General features: G+C 34.0%; 1 long non-coding RNA gene across 3 annotated transcripts in view; it reads left to right on the top strand.

The window, feature by feature from the left end:
• The window catches only part of LOC309799859, a 43,636-nt gene extending 21,311 nt beyond the window's left edge, over nucleotides 1-22,325 (top strand). For 2 of the 3 annotated variants that reach the window (XR_014293362.1, XR_014293363.1), the window contains exons 2-4: nucleotides 16,569-16,790; nucleotides 18,308-18,396; nucleotides 21,980-22,325. This is a non-coding gene — a long non-coding RNA (uncharacterized lncRNA). Of the gene's footprint in view, nucleotides 1-1,062; nucleotides 1,123-16,568; nucleotides 16,791-18,307; nucleotides 18,397-21,979 lie in introns of those variants that run through there. The other variant, XR_014293364.1, reaches the window with a different exon arrangement.
• The last annotated feature ends 1,002 nt before the right edge of the window (nucleotides 22,326-23,327 follow it).

The raw sequence follows: 23,327 nt of genomic DNA, 5'->3' as shown, positions 1-23,327 counted from the left end.
GGTTGTCTCCATGGTCTTCTAGTTGCTTATCAAAATTAAGCATCAAGTCTTCTAAGTGAGCAATAGCCCCAGTCATTGTGAGGAAATCAGCTTGGTTCTTATTGGGGCACATCTTCTTGGTCTTGGCACAAAGTGAGTTCACATAGGGAGTTAGAAGGAGAAGAATGGGGCATGCGAAAGGGGAGTTCTCTGTTCTCATTTACCTATGCATGTTGAAACTCCACTAACAGTTTTATTTTCATTAGCAATTTGTGATAAAAACTTAGGGTAGGGCTTCCCTGGTGGAGCAGTGGTTGAGAGTCCGCCTGCCGATGCAGGAGACATGGGTTCGTGCCCCAGTCTGGGAAGATCCCACATGCTGCGGAGCGGCTGGGCCCGTGAGCCATGGCCGCTGAGCCTGCGTGTCCGGAGCCTGTGCTCCGCAACGGGAGAGGCCACAACAGTGAGAGGCCCGCATACCGCAAAAAAAAAAAAAAAAAAAAAAAAAACAACTTAGGGTAAAGGGAATAATGAAGCTGTCCCATTATATGGCAGGACAAAAGATAGTAGTGACATCAAAATCAGGGCCTATCCATCTCATTTGCAGTTATATACTCAGTGTTTAGCATAGCATTTGATCCCTCATCAGTATTCAATAAGAAGAAGCGTGTTGAATGACTTAAGGATGAATTAATGAATGAAAAAAGTTAATATGGTAGAAAATGTGTTTTATCCTTGTATTTTCGTGTGTTGACTTCTGTATTTGAAGACCCAGCACTGTAACTGACACATAGAATATAAGCAGTAAAATTTGTTGAAAGAATGAATGAGTCCCCACAATTCTAAGAATAATTTTAAGACCAACACAGACCCCATATCTACCATGGTCTATGACAGAAGTATCCAGAGAAGAAAGCCTGATCTCAGCTAGTGGTAGAGCTGACAGAATTTATCTAGTTTTAATAATTTACAGCTCATCCCATTACATTTAGGCACAGTACCTACCTGAGCCATACAATTAAATGTTGACTGAAAAAAATGCACAACCTAAAAGTTGAGAATTATGTTTTATTTGGAGGACATACTGAGGACTTAAATCAGGAGACAGCCTCTCAGATAGCTCTGAGGGACTGTTCTGAAGAGGTAAGGGAGGGCACAGGATATTGAGGGGGTTTTGCCAAAAAAAAACCAGGTAGTTGGGACATCAAAAGATTACTGTTAATTAAAGAAACTAGACATCTTAAGTTAATAAATTTAGCACTTTTCTATATATGGTGAGACGCAAGAATCTGGTCTCATGGAAGTCATTCCCTTGATATGCACTTTAATTATCTAGGGCCAGTATCCTGTTTTCTCCATCCTGAATCCCCTCTGGGTGCAGCTTTGGGGGTGGCTTCAGTGGCTGATGGCTTGATGGCTGTAACATCCTTTGTTACTGATACCGCAGGCTACATTCTTTGTCCACGTAAATGACTTGAGTATGGATAGTAAATCTGTGGATTTGCAAAACATAATTCTTGGAGCATTTTTAGAAGGACAAAGTTAAGGGCAATTTCAGAATCACTAGCAGCTAAAATTGCTATTTATACTTTTCCACCGGTAGGTAGTAATCTGCTGTTGCTATCTTCAGTATTCCCAAGGGATAACAAAAGCCACTTAATTCAAGAAAGAAATGTAAAATTTAGCACAATGCAACTTCCACAAAACCAAACACACAAACACACACCCAACTCTCACAGATATGAAGTAATAATCTAAAATAGAATCCTGGAACTAATTGCAAAAAAAGAGCAAATATACTCATATTGGATAATTTTATTCTTTTATTAATGTTTGGTATATATATATATATGTATTTATTAATAAAATTCAGAGTTGCTATATGGAGAAATAGCTTTGTACCAGTATTGTCTTTGTATGTGTTTATCAGTAATGTATGAGAGATTGCCTCCTATGCTCCTTTTCCTTTATTCTCTTGCAGGCAGTAGATGTAGTTACCAGTTGTTTTTAAAATTTCTAGGCAGCCAAAGGACTAGCATCACTTAAATAAAGAAGGCAAATTGTCCCAAAGTAGGAACAATTTTCCTTCATTATGGAACATAAAGTCCTCATATGAAGGGGGAAGAATTTCATAGCTAAAAGCTTTCAACTACAGAAGATTTATGAGTAACTATGTATGTTGTTTCAAAGTGGACTCTCCAGAATTAATGTCTAGGGGTTATCTTTGGTATATAATGGATTTTGATTTTTTAAATATTATTAGATAATATACAAAAGAATATATTTAATTGTATGTAAGTTATGATAAATAATAAAAACTCCTGCAAACACACCACCAAAACTAAGAACTAGAATCAAAACTGCTGAGTCTTCTCTCTGTTCTCTACCCTGATCCCACCTTCCTGCTTTCACCAAAGAAATCACTCTGATCTTGGCTTTATGTTCAACATCCACATAATTTTTATCTGATTTTGCTTATTATTGAGATTTATAAAATTGATATCATACTTTAGTCTTCTGTGCTTGCTTTTTTTACTCAACATTATGTTTCTAAGGTTCATCCACTTTACTTTAACTAGTGTTCATTCATTTGTACTACTGTATAATATTTTATTGTATAAATACAAGAAACTGTGTTTATTATTCTATTAATGATATTTGGGTTGTTTTGGGCCTATTACGGACAGTACTTCCATGAACATTTATTTTAATGTTTCCTGGTACACATGTGCAAGATTTAACATAAGTAAAAGAGTAGACATACTAAGAGTAGAATTGCTGAGTTGTAGGGAATTCAAATATTCAACTTTAAAAAATAATGCCAAAATGTTTTCCAAAGTTATGGAATCAATTTTCAGTCCTTTTGCTCTATAGCTTCACCAGTTAGAATGGCCATTCTAGTCTTTTGTTCCTTGTATTAGTCTGCTCGGGTTGTCCTAGCAAAATACCTCAGATTCAGTGGCTTAAAAAACAAGAGATTTATCTTCTCACAGTTCTGGAGGCTGGAAGTCCAGGATCAAGATGTTGGCAGTTTTGGGTCCTCCTGAGGCCTCTTTCCTTGACTTGCAGATGACCCCTGCTTTCTTGCTATGTCCTCACATGGCCTTTTCTCTGTGTGTATACATCCCTCGTATCTCTTCCTCTTCTTACAAGGACACCAGTCATATCAGTAAGAGCCCCACCATTATGGCCTCATTTAACCATAATTATGTTTTTAAAGTCCCTGTCTCCAAACAGCCACATTGGGAGATGGGGTATCAACATACGAATTTTAGGGAACACAATTCAGTCCATAACAATTTTAATTTGTATCTCCCTAATTAGTGATAGGCTGAGAATCCTTTCATTTGTTTAATAGTTGCCTATGTTTCCTATTCTGTGAAGTCCAGAGAATACGTTTTGTCCATTTTTCTACTGTTTATCTTTTTCTTATTTATTTCTATTGTTTTTTAAATACAAGCAAATAATCCTTGGTCAGCTATATATGACACAATTAAGTTATCTCATGCCTTCTAACTTTTTTAATGTTGTCGTGATAAATAGCGGCTCTCAATTTTAATGAAATCAATTTTATCTTTTAGCTTAGTGTCTTTTTGTTCTACTTAAAATGTCCTTCACTAGTTTAATGCTACCCAGATATAGTATATTTTCTTCTGAAAGTTCTAGTGTATCTTTGTTTTATATTCAAGGCATTAATGCACTTACAATCGACTTGTCTGTATTATCCAATTTCTTTGTTTTCTTATGAATAATTAAGTTTTCCAGGACCATTTTGGAATGAATGGATTTTTTAGGTGTGTCTCAGCTGTTCTTGCCCATTCACATAAATTTCAGAATTGGCAATCCTGTAAAACCTCTATTAAGTATTTTTATTGTAATTGTATTGACTATATAAATTAAGTTGGGGAAAACTTACACCATTATGATGAGTCTTTTCTATCCATAAACAAGATGTACCTCTCCGGGCTTCCCTGGTGGCGCAGTGGTTGAGAGTCCGCCTGCCGATGCAGGGGACTTGGGTTTGTGTCCCGGTCCGGGAAGATCCCACATGCCGCGGAGCGGCTGGGCCCGTGAGCCATGGCCGCTGAGCCTGTGCGTCCGGAGCGGAGAGCAGTGAGAGGCCCGCGTACCGAAAAAAAAAAAAAAAAAAAAAAAAGATGTACCTCTCCATTTATTTAAGACTTCTTTAATATCTTTCAATAAGGTTTTATTTTCTCCATAAATGTCTTGCACATTTTTATTTAGACTTATTCCTAGGTAGTTTTTTTTTCCATTTTAAATAATTTTTAAGCTCTCTCTTTGTTCCTGGATTATAGAAATCCAATAGATTTTTGCATCTTGAGCTTATATCTAGCCATCTTGCTAATATTGTTTTTTAGTAAGAGAGAGGATTTTCTTAACAAAGAGGAATAAATGTAAAATTAAATTAAAAGGTTATGGGTCAGCTCTGGTCAATAGAACTTTCCATGATAATGAAAATGTTCTTAGTGCTGTCAAAAACTATAGCCATTAGTCACATGTGTTTTTAAATTTTTAAATGTAAGTTCAATAAAATTAAAATTTCAGTTCCTAAGTCAAACTTGCCCACATTTCAAGTATTTAATAGCCACTAGTGACTAATGGACACTATACTGGACATTGTATCTCTAGACTATTAGACTGTGAAGCCATGGCATCCCGGGATTTTATCTTTGTCAATGGCATAGTGAGATCTTTCATGTGACAGTTATTCTGTTACTAAAAAGAGAAGTTACTTAACCTAGTCATCCCTAACTTTTTGAAATAATCCAACATAGCTTTCACCATCCATGAATTTCTTGAATCATATTTATGTTTCTAAACTATTTCTTGTGTCAAGTGTTCACTTTGTAGCAAGTTCATTGTCCTAAAATGGCACATACCAAAGTATCAAGAGGTTCCCTTATTCCTGATAAGCTGTGATTGGATGAAGAAGACCTTGTTACCCTGCCTATCTGATTTTTATTATAATCAGATGTTAATCTGTATCAGTCTCCATATTCAAAATTCACCTTCAAAATTATATGTTATTCACATGATGGTTGTCTTTATTTCATTTAGCTAGTATCATGACCTTATAAATGCAGTTTTGGTCATTTTCTCCTAAAATCTCATATTTATCTGTGTGGAAATACATCTCCTACTTCTTTGCCCTCTTATAAACTCTTCCTGTAATTTAATCCTCATGAACCTTATTTCCCCTAATTTTAATTACTGAATATTTTGTAAACCATTTAAGAGATCACTGGTATGCTCTTTTTCTCAATCATCTATACATTTAAACAGTGTGTTGCAATAAGAAATAGTACTGGTAATCAGAAGACCAGAGTCCTAGTTTTACACATAAAAATGAACTATATGTGCATTTAAATAAGGTTTATAGAAGGTTATATAAGGTTTATTCTGATTCTAAAATTGTTATGATTATTTAGAAAATTATGTTTGAAATATGACATTATTCAAAACCAATAGAGGTTTGAAATCTATTAAAAATCTACAAAGAATTCAACTATTTCACCTTTTTCCCTGATTTGATATTCAACTGTAATCCTTCATCTTTCACTTACAGCATGCTGTAGCTGCTGTTGACACAAAAACAAAATACAATGTCTAAATATTGTGTACTTGTTTTTTAAATGAATACTTTTGTTTAAAATTGTCTTTTACATAGATTCTTGATTCCCTTTTCACAACTTTTCCATTCCCCATGCTACTGCACTCAATCACTCATGATAGAAAATTATTCTCTTTTCTGTTTGCTAAAGCTCTTTTTAAAATACCAAGTTTCAAATTATCATCAATTCAAAAAACTTTGGAAAATGAACCTCATAATTTCCAGAATGAATATTTTGTTTCACTGGCTACCAGGACACCATCCTCTCCTAGATTTCTCCCCTCCTCACTCACCATTCCTTGGAAGTCTCCCTTGGTGATGCCTCCCATCCCTCAAAGTCTGTTAGAATGCCCTAAGGCTCATTCCTGGCCCCCTTCACTCTCCATCTACCTTAACTACTCATGAGTTTTAATCTAGTCCCATTACTTTAATGGGAAGATGTCTTATGACTTCCCAATTCATACTTCTAGCCCTAAGTACTCGCCTAACCTCTAGACTCCTAATTCCAATTTCCCACTAAATATCTCCAATCTATGCATAATAGGCATTTCAAACTTAGCAAATAAAACTAAATATTTTGCTTTGATCCATCCATTGCACTCCAGTTTTTCCTGGCTCCATAACTCATCCAGTTGCTCAGGCCAAAAATGTTAGATTCATCCTTAAACTCTCACTTTCCCACAATTCTTATGTCCAGTCCATCAGAAATTCTTGCCAGTCTAACTTGAAAATACATCCTGAATCCACCTAACTCTCACCTTACTCTTGCCATCTTTACTTACTCCAAGCCATCATTGCTTGCCTCATCTAATGCAATAGGCAGCCTCTTCCACAACTTCCTTGCTTCTTCCCCTCTTGCCCCAATCCTTATAGTCTATAACCAATACAATAGCCAGAATAATCACAAAAAAACATGAATCATATCACATTATTTCCCAAAACCTGTTCTCATCACTTTAGAATAAAAATTAAACTTTTTACCTGTCTTGCATGCTTTATTCAGTATTTCTTCTGCCCTACTCTCCAAGCTCGTTTACTACTACTATTCTCTCACGCACACATCCAGATTTTCTTTCTGCAGTGGCTTTCCCAACATCAGGACCTTTGCACTTGCTATTCCCTAAAACCTGGAAGATTTTAAAAATCTGTAAGATTCCTCCAAGCAAGATCTTAGAAGGTATTTACATTTCATTTTGTAGAGACATTTGGTAGAAGACATTTTTGCAGAAGATAGATACATTTTACTTTGGTGGCTATTCACACATCTGGCAATTTCCAAGTTGGTTAAATAACAAATGTGAATTGATGAAGCTAAAATAAAAGAACTGTAGTTGGTGAGACCTATGTGTCTTAAAGCGTGAACTTTGAGGAATTGTAGACATGCAAACTACACCATGGTTTCGGTGTTAATGTGTGAGAATTAGCTAAGGTATTTTCCAAATACTCATTACTCTCTAAAGAGCTTCTGAGCAGGAAATCAGAACAGGGCCTGTGGACCTGAATTTTATCTAGTACCACAGTTGATTCTGTTGCAGATGGTTTTCAGTCAGCCCTTTGAGAGACACCAAGCTGGGGTATTTGCCCAGATATGATTACCAATGGTCATGCAAGTCACCAATGAGATACAATCGAGAATCAACAAATGACTGAAAAGAGTGACAAAAGAAGAAGAGGATCCAGTAAGGACCAGTAGAGATGCTATCCCAAGCACTCTTGGCTAGGAGTTTTACAAATCCATTCATATAAATGGACTGATAGTTAACAGCCAAATGGCACTGCATATTTTTTTAAGTTGCTGAGTATTAAAGTGTATGGCTAAGCATCATAAGTTTTGTTAAATTATATTTTGGTTGCTATAAAATTAGATGTACATTGTGTGTCATAGATGTAGGGATATAGACGTGTAAATATATGTCGTTGTTTCAGTTCTTCAGCTGATACTTCATAATGTCTTTGTAACTTCTAAATGAAGGACCTCTTCAAATATTGTTTAGAAAGAAAAGATACCTGTTCATCCCTGTCCACCTCCCTTTCTTCATCCCCTTCCTTGTCCCTTCCCTTTTTTTTTTTTATATCTTTATTGGAGTATAATTGCTTTATAGTGCTGTGATCCCTTCCCTTCTTGAACAAATTAGTCCATTAAGTGAGGTAAAATAACCCTTTGTCAGCATGGGGGAGGGGGGCATTCAAGGAACCACATGACTTGGCTTTGGGTCTCAGAGTCTGAGAAAGGGGAGAGGATGTCTGCATAAGGGAGCCTGGAGTTGACTGCTCAAGTCTGATTCGTGTGAAAAGGCATCCACATGAGGAAGTGGCCTTGGTGACCACTCTGTACAGATAGTCATAACCCGTGCCAGGTGGAGAAAATGTGTGGATGGGAAAGTGGCAGCTACAAGAATTTACTTAAATACAGGAAGATTGATCAAATAAGTAAGGATATTAAGGATATGGTAATCAGTATTATTTTAATATCTGTGGAGGGAGTTAAAATATGAAAAGGGCAAAAACTAGAATGAAAGGGCGTTGAAAGGGAATGGAGGATGTTAATGTGAACACATGATTTTCAATATAGAGACATTATAGAAATAAACATAGACAATATATTTGCATATGTTTATGAATGTGTTTGTGAATATGTGTAAATGGTTATGAATATGTGTTTTCATATGTGTGTATGTATATATGTACCTAAATCCCCTAGCTCTGCCTATTGAGAGTACGTGGGACCACTACTTCCCAAGAGCAATGAATACACCTAGTGTCCAGATCTTGGTTTCTAAATACAGCTCTCCAACTGAAGGAACTAAAGCTCTTTGGAGAAATGGCTGATTCTAGAACCACTACAGGGAAAATATAAGATGACCCTAGAACATATTATTGTTTCAAGAAGTAAGGGATCAGCCATAAAAAAAACCGAAATTGAGTTATTTGTAGTGAGGTGGATGGACCTAGAGTCTGTCATACAGAGTGAAGTAAGTCAGAAAGAGAAAGACAAATACCGTATGCTAACACATATATATGGAATCTAAAAAAAAAAATGTCATGAAGAACCTAGGGGTAAGACAGGAATAAAGACACAGACCTACTAGAGAATGGACTTGAGGATATGGGGAGGGGGAAGGATAAGCTGTGACAAAGTGAGAGAGTGGCATGGACATATATACACTAGCAAACGTAAAACAGATAGCTAGTGGGAAGCAGCCGCATAGCACAGGGAGATCAGTTCGGTGCTTTGTGACCTAGAGAGGTGGGATTGGGAGGGTGGGAAGGAGAGCGATGCAAGAGGGAAGAGATATGAGGATACACGTATAACTGATTCACTTTGTTATAAAGCAGAAACTAACACACCATTGTAAAGCAATTATACTCCAATAAAGATGTTAAAAAAAAAAAGAAGAAGGGAGATATCAAAGAATAATTGGGAAACATCAAAGGATATAGAAGCCAAACTGAAGGGGTTTGGACAAATCTTGAACAATCTAAGCCTCAAAATAAATAATGGTAGAAACGTATTCTAGTCAATTGAATAAAATAGGAGTCTATGAGTTCATACTGAGTTTAATAATTAAATTGAGTAAATTATGTTTGATGAGGAACAGGATATTTACATAATTACAAAGTGCCTTACCACAAAATTATTAATAATGAAGGAGAAAAAATAACTTTACAATGGAGAAGACTGGGTGATACACCTTAATCAAATGAGTAACATGATATTCCAGTAAGGTTACAAGTTAAAAGTTTGCCAAAATTGTTTGATAGGAAGCAGTGAGAAGAACAAAGCTCCACCACTGTGTTATTCCTGCCAACTACACATATCCTGAATAATCATGAGGCAAATACAAACAGCTAAATCCTACATAATAACTGATCCATATTCTTTAAAATTTTCTAGTTCATGAAATTCAAGGGAAGCCTGAGAAAATTTTCCAGATTAAACAACTAAAGAGACAGGACAGCTAAATGCAACATGTGACACTGGGCTGATCCTTTTATTATGAAGGACATGATGGGGATAATTGACAAAACTTGAAAGGGGTCTGAGGATTAGTAGCTCTGTAGTCATGTGTCAGTGTTAATTTCCTAATTTTCATGATTATATTTGGATATATGTTTGTAGGAAATACTAGAGGATTTGGGGGAGACATTGCATTGTGTTGGCAACTACTCTCAAATGGTTTGGGAAATAAATTATTTTTATTGTCATTTCAATCTTTCTTTAATTTTCGAGATTGTTAAAAGAAGGCAAAGAAAGAAGACCCCTGAGTCAGGTAACCCTCCTTTTCCTGGCGACTCCCATAGTTAAAAGCTCAGTTTACAATGGTGGTCAGTTTTTCAGTCTATTTGTGCTCATTTCTGTTACTAACAACATAGCATCTTATTTTCTATTTGAGGTTTTTGGATTTTTCCTAATTATGCTTTTGCTTTTTATTCTATCAAATGTATAGGAATTTGATAAAGTCCTCGGTATTAAAACAAACTCAGTAAGATTCATAAAAATAAAAATAAGTTCTTGGAGAAATTTATAAATTTCTACCTGCATTCAAATTGGAGTAAGTTGGCAAGAAATTTATAAGGGGAAAATACTATAAGGAGCACTCCCATTCAGAAACTCAAAATGGTTGCACGTGTTTATCTTGTAAGAGGTCTGTGATGAAACAGCAGGATGAAGGGTATATGTCCAAACTTAAATGCAATCTTTTAAATCACCTTTCATGTCAGGCCATGTAAGAACTGGGCAGTTCAAGAAGTAAATTAGAACAATTCTTATTTTCAATAATTTCTTAGGTCGACACTTAGAATAATGAAAAACTTATCTTTAACTCCAAGAAACCTGGACAGTTATTAAAGCAAATGTGTTGTCCTACTGGCCTACACCTGGTTATAAACAGCAGTACGACTTCAGAAAACCCTGGACACTGAGTGGACTTCCTAAATATAGCTTTTTCTTTCTATAAAGGTGCTTTACAAGAATGCTATCTTTTGTGAAAATGTGGCCTTTATAAAGGGTACACTAAGGTCTGTGACTTTTAGACCTAGAAAAGATTTGAAATATTTTCTTAGCCTGGGAATCCACATTTTAGAGGCATAGAAAGAGAAACCCAATGAAATTAAATAGTTTGCCCACCATCAAATGGCAAACAAGCAATAACGACTGCACTCAAGCCTCTGTCTTCTAAATCCATTGAATGCAGCATAAATAGATTGCAATAACTGCTGATTTTCATTGTCCTCAACACTACATTTCTTCTGCGCCTTATCCCTCTTCTTTTAAGAGGGATGACAACATTATCTGCAAACTTTATCTATAACTATTCTTTTTTAAATTTTGCTGTTTTGTAACTCATTTTTGAAAAATTCTGTTTCTATGTTGAAAATGTGTAAGGACATTTACCTTCTTTCTTGAAACACCTTTGCCTGCATTTATCACATTTTATTGTTGAACTGTTGTGTAGCAATAAGTACAAAAGCACATCTAGTAGAGGAGATAATGTCAGAGGCAACAAGGTGTGTGTATGGGGGGGTGGGGTTAGAGTTGACATACCTTAAGGGAGATGAGGAGAGAGGGAAGAGAATAGAAATTTTATTTATTTGAAAAAAATATGATGGCAAGTTAGAGAATTTTGGCTAAACTTAATACAATATAGCTTTCCTTAACTTAAATTCTGGGTTAACTTCCACTGTTTACATTGCCACAGACTAGGGAATAAACAAAGCAAAAAGATTTTTGGTACCACCATTTTGTGTTAATTTCGTAAAGATCTCTACAAGACTTTCTAAAAATAAATTGAAAAATGGAAGTCTTGTCTTTAGCTTATTTTCCCTGCATGCTTGCACTTTAGTAAGTTGATAAATGACATTTAAACTCAATAGTTATGATTAATTCTGTCCCACAATTTTTAAAAGCACTGGGGATTGTGTGCGCGTGCATGCACGCACCTTTACAACCAGTAAAATAAAGTTCTTGATCAAAAAATTATTATCATTTAGACTATTGAATAAAATCAGATATGATAGAGTGGCCAGCTGTTGGTAGGTTTAAAAGTCACCCTAGGTGATTAATGCATGCAGCAGTGTTGCAGGTCTCTCTTTAGATGAAGCACTTAGAAGTATAACCAAGCATGGCTCTAATTTCATATCTGAGACCTGTTTTATTTAGAGTTCTTTGGCAAGTGCTTGCTCTATGTGTTTTTATAGTCTTTGGTTGTGCTTTAAAAAGATCAAAATTATGAATTAACAGATATGCAAAAGTGAAATCCTAGAAGATAGGATAAACATGAAGTCCTCTAATTATCACTCAAATAAGTTTGGTTGACACAGAACTGGGAATCAGATAAAGACATTAATAATTCATAATGCTGAAATTAAAATCTTCTAGTTAGTACAAAAGAAATCCTAATTTGTACCACAAGGTAATGAATTCAGTACTTTTCATTTGTTAAATATTTGCTTATTACCCTGCACCGTGCATATAACACTGTTCCAAAATTTGGAGGGCAAACAGGAAAAACAGAAACTGTCTACTCTCAAGTTATTTATACTGCAGTCAGTGAAATTTCTCTACTTTGAGATCTTTTAATTCCTCAGTTCATTGTAACATCTTCTTCAGATGAAGTGTTTTTTTATTTGTTAAAACCAATGTTTAGCACTTGAAATAGTTTCTTCAATGTTCCTGATAGTGAAATAGAGTCATAATGCTAATTTGCAATACTAATTATAGAGTTGATAGGAGAAATGCTCAAGATTGATAGTAAAGTGATTTCGATAATCTACAAAATGTCTTGAGGTTTCCCAGATAACAACTTGTCTCCCAGACAAAAATGCACTTATTATTTATATTCCAAGCTTATAAAAATTTTTGTAATTTAATCATATAGAGATTTTACAACATCTTTTAATTCACATTTTAAGATATTTTGTTCAGTAGATTATCTCATTTTGAAACTTGATTTATATATACATACTATGTAAATATTAGTATATATTTCTCAATGACTAGATTAGTGCTTTCTTAACTACTTAAATTTGTTTAATTCATATTGTTGTTCTTCAGCATTTCTTTTACTCACTGGAGCCTATCCTACTGACTTCAAAAAGCCTGAATTTTCACTGTATGGAAAATCTTTAAAATAACATATAATAATGGTAGAGAAGAAGAGTATTTAACATTGTGCTGAGATCATTCCATTAATAAAGAGATTAATCAATAATCCTAACATTCAGACATATAATAAAAATGAAACACAATCATAATACTGAGCAATGACATTTTCAATAAAGGGAGATATTAAATATTGTATAGGAAACTAGTATCTGCAAAGCAGATAAGTTGGCAATGATTATACATATATTTAAAATATGTTGAAACAGTCATAGACAGTTTTTCTTTTTGGCTGAAAAGAGGCATATTGAAGTGTTTAAGCACTACTTCAACTGGAATAGATATTTAGACACTATACAGAGAACACATGATTGCAGAAGAGCAGCTATTAGCAGGTGTGTGAATGTGTATGTCTTTAACGCATTTTCATTCATTCAAAAAGGAGAAGAATGCCAAATTTACTTTAAAGGTGGCATTGTGATGTTAAAGTTCCATTCTTCGACTTTTGCTGCTGTTGCTGTTCCTTTAGTATTCACCAAAGAGTACAGTCCTGTCATTTATCCAAGTTAGAAATCTAGAAGCTATCCTAGGATTCTCATTATAGGGTCCCCTACCTTCATGCTCCCCCCTCAATAAGTAACAAATTCTTGGCTCTCCTATATAGGAAAGCTCTCTCCAATGTACGCCTGCTCTGTCACTCTCCGGGTCCAGCATCTCCGCCTCAGCCTCCCATTGAAGTCACTTCTAGTTCATTCTGTGGAGGGCCATTTTTAAACCTTCCTCAGAGTCCTAGGCAATTGCCCTTTTAGAAGCTTTACCCTAAATGTTATCAAATGCATTAAAATGTGCCCAAGTCACATATCCAATATAATTTATAGATAACTATATGAAAGCTGAGTAACATTGCTGTTGTAGTAATATTAGTTGAAAATATTAATTACACAGGTTTTGATCTCAATTTTGCAGATTTGTTTTCATATTCTGGAGCCATTTTTTTCAGGTGTCAAACAATTTTCTAAGTCCTTCTCAAACTCCTAGTCCCTAGTGAGTGTGCTTTTACTGTCACAGGGTTGAACAGCCCAGACAGCAAGATGTCTGAAGATGAAGACCATCACAGGGATGAGGAAATCAGATACGTGGAAGTTGGAATGCAAACCGTTTGTAGAAAAAAAAATATATACAAATCAAGGAAGAAATTGCAGTGTCAGTTAATATGATGTATATCAGATGATAGTATTAAAAAGGTGAAAATAAAATAACTTAATAATGTACATATTTGTCAGATTGTTCACTAGTGATATACTGCTCAGTGTAAGGTGAGAACCACAGATATTATCTTCTGGAAAAAAACCCTTTAAGCCCTAACAGATTCGGTTTATAAATTTCCTCTCTAATAAATGAGGAATAAAATAATTTACAATAAATTAATTATTTCCTCTTCTGAAGGTACTAATACCACAAATTCAGTCAGAAGATGGATCAAGTTTTTCGTACATTTCTCTCATTTCACATTTTTTAAATAAATGAGACTATATTTTGTCTAATGACTACCAGAACAACTATCTGGAAACTGTGACTTCATTATATGTGAGACAGTATTTTAGGAGATATAGATGTATATTTAGATGGAGATATAAATACATAGCATATATACACAATATTTAAGAAGACACAGGAAATGTGGGATAGCTCCAGAGTGCTACACCCTATGTTCTGAGCTGCTCTGAAATGCAGTTCCTTTTTTTTTTTTTAACATCTTTATTGGAGTATAATTGCTTTACAATGGTGTGTTAGTTTCTGCTTTATAACAAAGTGAATCAGTTATACATATACATATACATATACACATGTTCCCATATCACTTCCCTCTTGCGTCTCCCTCTCTCCCACCCTCCCTATCCCACCCCTCTAGGTGGTCACAAAGCACCCAGCTGATCTCCCTGTGCTATGTGGCTGCTTCCCACTAGCTATCTGTTCTAATGGGAGTTCTCTGGGCACAAAGGGCATTATTTTCTGTAATGAGATTAGAAGAAAGGATTTGCTAATAATTGCTTCTATAGCAACTAAAAATCTTGGAATCCCACCTTTCAGCATTTTGAAAACCTTAAAGGGGATGTTGTCAGTGACAAAAAAATTGAAGACTGATAATGTATTTCAATTAATGATTCTTTAAATTCATCTGCCCTTTCGCCTTTCAAATTGATTCATGCTTCTCAGAAAATAAAATATGCTAATCTGTATATCATTTTTCCACTGCGTAGAGCAACTATATCTAAAAACAAAAATACTATAATTTTACTTTCCTTTACTATATTCCTCCACAACCTGTGTTGTACTTTCATATTTTCTTTTCATTCTGCTAGTGAGATATATACATATACATATATTTATATATACACATAATATTTAGATTTTAGATATTTGCATTATGCAGGGCAATCCATAAAATGGCTAGATGCTTAATTTTAATACCATTGAATATAATTTTCATAATTTTATACTTTAATTATTTTTGGAAGCACAAACCAGAAAGGGTAAAGCAAATTTGAAATGGAAAAAGATGACCAAGCTGGCATTTTTCATTTCAGACTTTATATTTGGACTACTCAGTGGGACAGATTATATTATAATAACAAAATTTTGCTTTTGCAGGGAGGTCAATCTTTGCTTCTGCATTGCCTCATCTCTTTTAATCCCATCCAGTTTATTTTTCATCTCAGAAACTATATATATATATATATATATATATATATATATATATATATATATATATATATATATTTTGTGTGTGTGTGTGGTATGCGGGCCTCTCACTGTTGTGGCCTCTCCCGTTGCGGAGCACAGGCTCCGGACGCGCAGGCTCAGCGGCCATGGCTCACGGGCCCAGCCGCTCCGCGGCATGCGGGATCCTCCCGGACCGGGGCACGAACCCGCGTCCCCTGCATCGGCAGGCGGACTCTCAACCACTGCGCCACCAGGGAAGCCCCAGAAACTATATTTTTCATCTCTAGGAACTCAATTTGGGTTATTTTTATATCCTCTATATGTCTATTTAAGATGTTGATGCTTTCTTTTAACCTTTTTGAACCTATGAAAATTAGTTATAATAACTGTTTGAATGTCTTTGTTTACTGATTGTACCATTTTTCAGTCTGTTTTCATTAATTAATTTTTCTCCTTGTTATGGGTTATATTTTCCTTCGTCTTTGCATCCCTGGTAATTCTAGATTGCATGTCAGATATTGTGAATGTTACTTTACTGGTTGCAGGGCGTTTTTGTATTTTTTTAAATATTTGTAACTTTGCTCAAAGAGGTAGTTAAGAAATAGTTTGATCATTTTGAGGCTTCCTTGTAAGCCTTATTAGGCTGCAACTGAAACAAGTTAGTCTAGGGCTAATTTGCTCCCACTACTAAGGCTATACCCATTGAATACTCTGTGTATTGAATACTCTAGTTGATGCTGCATGTATTAAATTATATCAAAACATATTTGTATAATCTTAAAGCAATAAATGCAACACATAAAAATATAAAAACATTAAAAAAATTAACTTTTATTAAATAAAACAAAAATGTTTTCTTCTAGTAATTGTAGTATTTTAACATATTTAAATACTGCATCCCTATGAAATTCATTTTGTTAATAAATATGAAAAGAGAATCCACCTTTATTTTTTACAGGTGACCAGGGACTTGTTCAAACACCAACATTTAACTATATTACACAAAACATTATGCTACTGGTTTTTATGGGTTATCATTATAATTAACAGCTTTATACAACCGTTGTCTTGTGTTGTTTGTTGTTCAATGTCTAAAATTATTGTTTAATATATATATTTTTTTACTTGAAGCAGTTTAAGCCAGGAGAGTAAATCCAGTTCCTATTACTCCATCCTGTCCAGAAGCACAGGTCTTAAGTGAAATTTAATACCAAAGAAACAGTTCCAAATTTTACAACGGATCTATCACTGGTTGTTAGCATATCTTCCCACACCCAAGACACCAAGATACCTTCTACTCACGGTTAAAGCTTTATGATGAGCAAAACTTCCACCACTGTGCTTCCTTAGCATGTGAGTATATTTTTAATTTACTGGTTATATATATTCTCTAATTATCCATTATTTTGTCCTTCTTTTTGATGAGATATTGATATCCACATTTTCTTTTCCAATAGCTCACAGAAATTTCTCTCATTAACAACACCAATAGAAATAACAATAAAAATCGCCTTGGGGGACCAAATTTATATCACATTACCAAGTTTTTATTTTGCTCCCATAAAACTTCTGCAAAATACAAGCACTATCTATCATCAGTATCATTAGAACAAAAACAAGGCATTCTAATCTCAAAAGCAAAATATTTTATTTAACTTAATAAATTTCACATTATAAAAATTTTCTCATAGCATCATCCTTAATTCCTCAGTAATCACTAATATTGGGGGATTTTTCTTTCAGTTGTTTGAGACTAAGGATGATTTTATTCATCTCTACAGCCTGGTACATATATGTACAATGTTTGTCAAAAGGTGGATATTCAAAAAAATTCTTGACTAAATTATGGTAATTCATGTGATCAGTTCTGCAGTTCTTAAAACTTTAAATTACTTGTTAATTCTAAGAGAAAGTCAGATAATTTTTAGAAGGATTTCCAAACCATGCTAAAGTGTCAGCCTTCATTTCCTTGTCTGAGGGAAACAGGAGAGAAATAGATGGTTTTAAAGTTCTCCAAACTTCTGTGTCCTTTATACATCCACAGTTTTAATCCTTATCATTTTCAAGATTTGCTAAATTATTTGAGGTGATCCATTCTCTTATTAAAGTTACATATTTTATGTCACATACTGAGCATATTAACAAATAACTTACTGATAAATGACTATGCCCATAACATCAGGTTAATCTGATTTCCATGAAATGAGCTATAACTTCAAGAATATTAATTCATCTAATAAGGGTGATGATTTACATAATGTTGCCTAAAATATTTCTCTTAATTATTTAAGAGAGTTTTCCTAGGGGTAAATAGATGGGAAGTCAATAGAAAAAAAAACATACGTCCATGATTAATTTAATTCCAGCCTAAAGGACTCCATATATAATGTATTTGAGAAAACCAAGTCACTATTATAGATTCAGATAAATGGCTGTATATATGAGATATTTTTAATGTAACCCAAATGATAAGAAATAGTTTTTTGGTATAGAAGCAACCACTCTTTTACCTAAAGGAAAATATAAAATCTGAGTTCACTGAAAATTTGCCTCATTGCCCTCTGTTAGTTTGTGCCTGCCCCATCCATAGGGACCCAGATAAGAACTATTCTATCATCCATACATCAGAAGAGAATGTCTGTTCTATGTTGATAGTCAGTCTAAACAAATATTTATACAGTTGAGATCAGAGATATAAAATGTCAGTTCCAAATCCACCCACGATGGCACATACACCAGACAGATGACAAAGGTTATAAAGGCCTGTGAAATACTTGAATCATATTTTGCAGCCCTTGAAAGAATTCAAGTTGGAGATTAGCAGAAACCAGGCTCAGTTCTGTCCATAATCCCCTTTATCTGTCTTCTAGCCAACAAAATGAAAACCTGAAGCCAAGCTGACAAATAGAGTGTGAAGGGCCTTCTACTGCATTTAAGAAAAAACTGAGACTTGCTACAGGTAGAAATGATCTTTTCTATTACTATTATTGTTGATGTTGTTGTTATTCATAGAAATAATGAAAAAAAACCCTAAATAACATTATTCTGCTGGATTCTTTACTATATGTAACACAATAAATTAACTCGCTTCATATTACACTGGGCATATAACATGAAAACATGTGCAGAGAACAGAAATCAGTATCTGTAAAGACAAATGCCCCTGTGATACAGAAATCTATTATTTTAAGTCCAGACAATTAGATCTATTAAGGTGTAAGAGTGTTTCAGTACAGTCCTGCTAAAAGTAAACCTTAAAAGTAAATCGAAAAAGAAAGGAAAACTGATGCCAGTTAGGTACAAAATATAAGATTATGCTGTGTATATGGGACAGGATAGAACTCTGAATGAGGTCACATGTAGGAAAAGCAATATTAGTGACAAATCAACTAATGTCCTTATTGAGCATAGACATTCCAAGAAGGGTGAAGAGTACTGTATATTAGATGTAAGACTCATAATATTCAAGTTAGTTGTAAAAGAAACAAGGTAAATGCTTTCAGTCAATAGGATAGGCTGAACTGATATTGAGAATCCTTTCTTCCAATCTGAACACACAGTTTGTTATACTTGTGTTTTCTTTTATATGTTGCTTTTACATGTAGCAACACATAAAAAGCAAATGAACAAGCAATAAATGAACAAGCCTACAAAAAAGGGGGGGATCCCCAGTCTCAGGATTTAAGGGGAGAAAACAAATTCAACATTAGAGTAGTGAGGAGGAGTTGAAACCCAGAAATTCAAGGGGGCCCTGGAAATAATAAGCCTTGTTTTTGAGGGCTGGCTTTAAATATCCGTTGTCTTATCAGAAAACAGGTAGATGCTGGAAAACAACAGAATAATATCTTCAAAGTACTGAGGACATATAGCTATCCAAATTAAAATTCTATACCTCATTTTTTAAAACTACTCAAGAACAAGAAGTAAAGAAATTTTCATTCATAGACAAAGAGGAATTACCACCCACAAACTGTAACAACAACAACAAAAAATGACTAAAGCAGTAGCAGCAGCTGTTGGAATTGTCTGAAGGCATTAAAAAATATTCTGATGCCTGAAGCCAATACTTGGAGATTTTTTTTTTTTTAACCGAAGTGATCTAGGCGGTGTTTCAATAATGGGAGCTTTAAAAACTTCTCACATAATTCTCATGTGTTTTAGGCAAGATTGGAGGCCATTGTACAAAGAATGTTCTTCAGTAAGAAAGAAAATAAGCATAAAAAGAAGTAGGAAGGTGCACTGAACAATGACCAGCAAAGAAGTTTGTAATGTTGGAATGAATCTGAATAACGGTTGAGTGTAAAAAATAATAGCCAATGGGGGTATGTACAAAGTAAAACTAAAACACTAGATAATATACTGAAATACTGGAGATCAGATTTAAAATTTGAGGGGTCCATGAACCGCTTAGGCGGAAGATGAGATAATTAGTTTTCGACTTTTTAAGGTTAGAAATATATGTCGAATTTTTCAGAAAACACTAAAAATGAATACTTCATATATGATTCATAGAAAGGTAGACCATAAAAAGAGAATGAAAAATGTGTTTAAACGAAGTTAGTACTGGGAGGGATAAAACATGGAAAAATAAAGGAGAAATAGATCGATAATCACAATACATTTGATCACAGAGACAATAAAAATAAATTAAAAAATTCCAGTTTATGCTGCTTACAAAAGACATATAAACTATTTTTAAGATGCAGTGCCATACTTCACTTGAAATAATTAATTATATACATGATAAATGATTTTCAAGATTACATATTTGGCATGATGACATGTATACAAATTTTTAAAACTCAAAGCAATCATGTATTTTTCATGGATTCATTTGCATATAGTAAAAAATTCAAGCATGGATTTGAAGTATTTATATTCAATTCATGATACCAGTTATCTAAGAAAAGGAAAAATGGGGCTGAAATGAAAATAGAGAGGAGAGAAAAGAAATGTGTGTGTATATCTGTGTGTTTGTGTGTGTGTGTGTGTGTGAACACATGTACAACAGTCAAATATGTGCTTCTTTCACAGCATGATTCACTGTATTCCATCACATTATTAATAAGATTTCATACAATATTGGCATTTCTGCAGAAATTAAAATTGTCACATGCTTATGTGTATTGGCAATGAGCTCACCTTACTATTTCCATCCATTCTTCAATTAAAATCTAGAAATGTGAATGGGCTGTTAGAATTTAGTTACTGAGCCAGTTATCTTTACAGAACATGCTAGTAATGCACAGCTTTTCCTTGGCTTAATTATGTTTTAAAATAGCAGGCATTCATTTTACGTCTTTAATTGATGGCTATCACACACAATTAGTTTGAAAATTCTTATCAATATGCTTGAAATATATCTGGTTGAATCATTGGAGTAATCTTTTTTGAACTTACCCAAAAGTATGTGTTTGGCCTTCCTAAACACAGTGGCACATTTCCAAATACAAAGTAGTTGCATTAGAATTATTCCTAATATGAAGACGTTCAATATTTGTGGAAACAAATTTTCTCTTGAAAACTTAGCTTCCAGACGGAAGAAAAATAAGGGTAGAAATGTAGTTAAAGGCAAATTTGAAGATGAGAAATCAAAATTCACATTCCATAGTGAAAGAAAAAGGGTTAATAATTACATAGAGAAAGGCAAATACAGTGCAAAAATTATTGGAACATATTTTGCTCAATTACAAACAAACTTACATGGTAAGTTGTAGCTTCCATTATTGCACCAATTTTTAGCATATTCTAATATTTTCATTTTGAAATGAAAATTTTAAAAAGTCATCTATTGTTTTTTTAGAAAGTATCTAGGTTGGTTGAAGTGAAATAACTTTCAGAAAATGTGTTAAAATGGGGCTACAAAAGACTTAGGAGGACATAAGCTTGGTTCTTATTATTGACAGTTTGCAAATCAGCCATGGGAATATACATTATTTCCAATTTAAAATGAATGATGATTCTATATACATATATATGCATCTTATCATATTGATTATAAACCAAGTAAAATCTCATGAAATCTAAGTATGGTTGAAAAACTTAAACCTATTTTTATGTTTTTCCAAACACTAGAAAATGAAAGCAATTTCTGTTGTTTGTCATTTTCTTTTGGACTCTCTTGGCTTCCTGAAAATGATTATGTCAAGATATTGGAGAAATATTCATAGGAAGCAACAGAGGCCATGAGAATAGAGAACTACACTGCTTCCTCATTAGAAAAAATAAAATAAAAATTCCTGTCTATCCATTTCAAATTGCACTCAGGGATGCTTATAATATAGAATTTGAAAATTGAATACATACTAGTTGTCAAGTAGTCAGCCCCTTTGATTACTCATGCATTCCATCCTAAGTATGTTGTTCTTAGAATTCAGAGGGGTCCTTTAATCACACCCCCCATCTTGACCACTCACATCTCCAGATTTTCCTACTTCATGGCATATTGGTGTTTAACTTATTAAACAAATATTTGTTGAACAATTACTATGCATGCTAAGCAGTGGGGATCAAAGATGAATGAATATTCATTTGTCTTTAAGGAGACACAGTCTACTGGAGAGAGGCAGAACTGTGAACAGATGACTGCATAAAGAGGCAAAGTCAAGTCTTATTTATTCAGAGGAAGAAGTCCCCGTGATCAAGCAACAAGTAAAATCATTTCATTGTGAAAGACATGGATTTGTGATTGAAAATGCACAAGCATATTTATCTTATTATCTATCATAGATAATCACCTATTATAATCAGAGAGATTTCTTAATGGCACAGCATCTAGAGGAGGACGTCATGCACGAACCTGTCATATTCAGAAAGTAAGGAAGTGGCACAGTGGGAACAATTCAGGAAAGTAAATAAACATGACAGTAGATTTAAAATCTACTTTAATTGTTCTTACTATTATTAATCTATTTGGGCAAGTAGTAGTTTTCACTGATGTTAGCATTTTTTCATCCACGACTTGAAATCAGACATTAAATATTAATATTATAAAAATATTACTAATTGAATTCATTCACAAATTTATCAAAATAGATCGGCACCAGATACCTATTTATTGGAAACAAAGTAGGTAGAACAATTAAACTCATTTATAGTTCCTCCTCAACCAAAGTGGACAGAAGTTTTATATGTAGAGGTCAATCCTGGGCCAGAGGCTATTTAATATTTTCATCAAGACTAGGATGATAGAAAGGCATGTGGATTTAGTAATTTACAGTTCTCTTTAGTTGATAAGACTGATTAATACTTTGTCAAGATCAAAATTCAACATGACCATAATATGACCTTGACAGATTGGAGAAGTGGTTTAAAACAATGCAATTTAATAAGTCTAAGGGTCAGATATGGGCTTTAAAGGGATTGGAAAGGAAATGGAAATTATAATAATGTAGGTGATACCATGCCAGTGAGAATGCATTTGTGTGAGTAATATAATATGTAACAAATAATACTGAGTATGACTTGAGTCAAGAATATAGCAGTAGCTTTTATTTTTTTCTCTCTCTCACCATGGCATAGTGCTTACTCACTCACAAATATTTCTAATACATTTCATCAAAATTTAGTCATGAAATCCTGTATCCCTGCTGATAAAATTAAAAGTAATTCTAAGATATATAAATGAAGAGAAAGGTACAAATAAGTGGGTGGATATTAATGAAATTACTTTGTATTGTGCTTTACAAATACGATTTATGCATTTATCTTGTTACTAACATATTCATTCATTCATTCATTCATCAATCATTACATATTTATAGAACTTCTACTATGTCCCAGGCACTGCATTAGGTGCTGGTAATACAAGGTGGGGAAAAGCAAGCATTGTCCATATTTCTTAGAGCCTGCAGTCTAAAGAATAATTACTAATTGTAGTAAATATAGACA

The sequence above is a fragment of the Mesoplodon mirus genome (assembly GCF_964341445.2).
Source record: "Mesoplodon mirus genome assembly, chromosome: 1".
Taxonomy (NCBI): domain Eukaryota; kingdom Metazoa; phylum Chordata; class Mammalia; order Artiodactyla; family Ziphiidae; genus Mesoplodon; species Mesoplodon mirus.
This window is presented reverse-complemented; position numbering and strand designations above follow the sequence as displayed.